The following is a 1,019-nucleotide window of genomic DNA, read 5'->3' on the forward strand; positions in this document are numbered from 1 at the left end:
AAAAGTGTGAGGGTCGAGGGAATAAAGAGTGAGTTTGTAAATAGAGATAAGTGTGAATGATGTGTATTTAATAGAGATAAGTTTGGATTAGTGTGAATCGTGAGCCTGTAAATAAGTGTGAGTGTCGAGGGAATAAGATGAGTGTGAGTTTGTGAATAGATAAAGGTGTGGAATAGTGTGAATCATGTAGAAATAGAGTAAAGTGTAAAAAAAAATGTGAATCGTGAATTTGTATATAGAGTTATCGTCATTAAGGGATGAGGGAGATTGTGTGTTAATATGGTTAAATACTCGTTATCATACGAAATAAAAAAGACCGTGATTCCTCAGTAACTTCGGGCCAGTGAAAGGAATACTTGATATACGAATAATTACATTTACATCAGAACACTTACTAAGACATAACGAACTCGCATTAGAAGTTAATCTGATAGTTATGCACCAAAACCCATATTAGCCGTAACCTAGACAGCTAAAACTAACCAATTAACTGATAAAAAATGTGGGTTACACTGCTATGAGCTCTGTTGACGCCATCGTCGCCAGCCAATCAGAAGTCTCTTATTTCCACTCCAGCCAATCACAAACCATCATCTCAGGAAGGGAAAGAAAGGCGATATGAGATAGGAAATTCCGTGATCTCGTGATATCCGCACGGCAACTAAAGAACCTCCGCACGCGTATATAAATTACTGGGGAATCTCATTTAAATCTGAAGTCATGAAATACATCGATATCACGTCGGCGGGAGGTCTCTTGAATAGATTGGCTCATCACGGATGCAATTGGATCTCGAAGGCTTGGCGCGTCGTCTTGCGCCACTCGATGTTCATTTGGGAAGCGGGGGTGGGCTGGGGGAGGGGAAATGGGCGGGGGGTGGAAGGGGAAAAGGGCGGGGGTGAGAGGGGAAAAGGGCGGGGGGTGGGCTGGGGGAGGGGAAAAGAGCGGGGGTGGGCTGTGGGAGGAGAAAAGGGCGGGGAAGGACGGGGAATTAGCCGTAGGAAGGGAAATGGCGGGGA

At 44.5% G+C, this 1,019-nt stretch overlaps 1 protein-coding gene across 1 annotated transcript in view; it reads left to right on the forward strand.

Annotated features, from left to right (window-relative positions):
• Nucleotides 1–1,019, forward strand: part of LOC119590656 (proteoglycan Cow-like) — a gene marked incomplete in the record, with an annotated part of 201,110 nt that overhangs the window by 194,694 nt on the left and 5,397 nt on the right.

This window comes from Penaeus monodon, chromosome 27 (genome assembly GCF_015228065.2).
Source record: "Penaeus monodon isolate SGIC_2016 chromosome 27, NSTDA_Pmon_1, whole genome shotgun sequence".
NCBI classification, from domain to species: Eukaryota; Metazoa; Arthropoda; class Malacostraca; order Decapoda; family Penaeidae; genus Penaeus; species Penaeus monodon.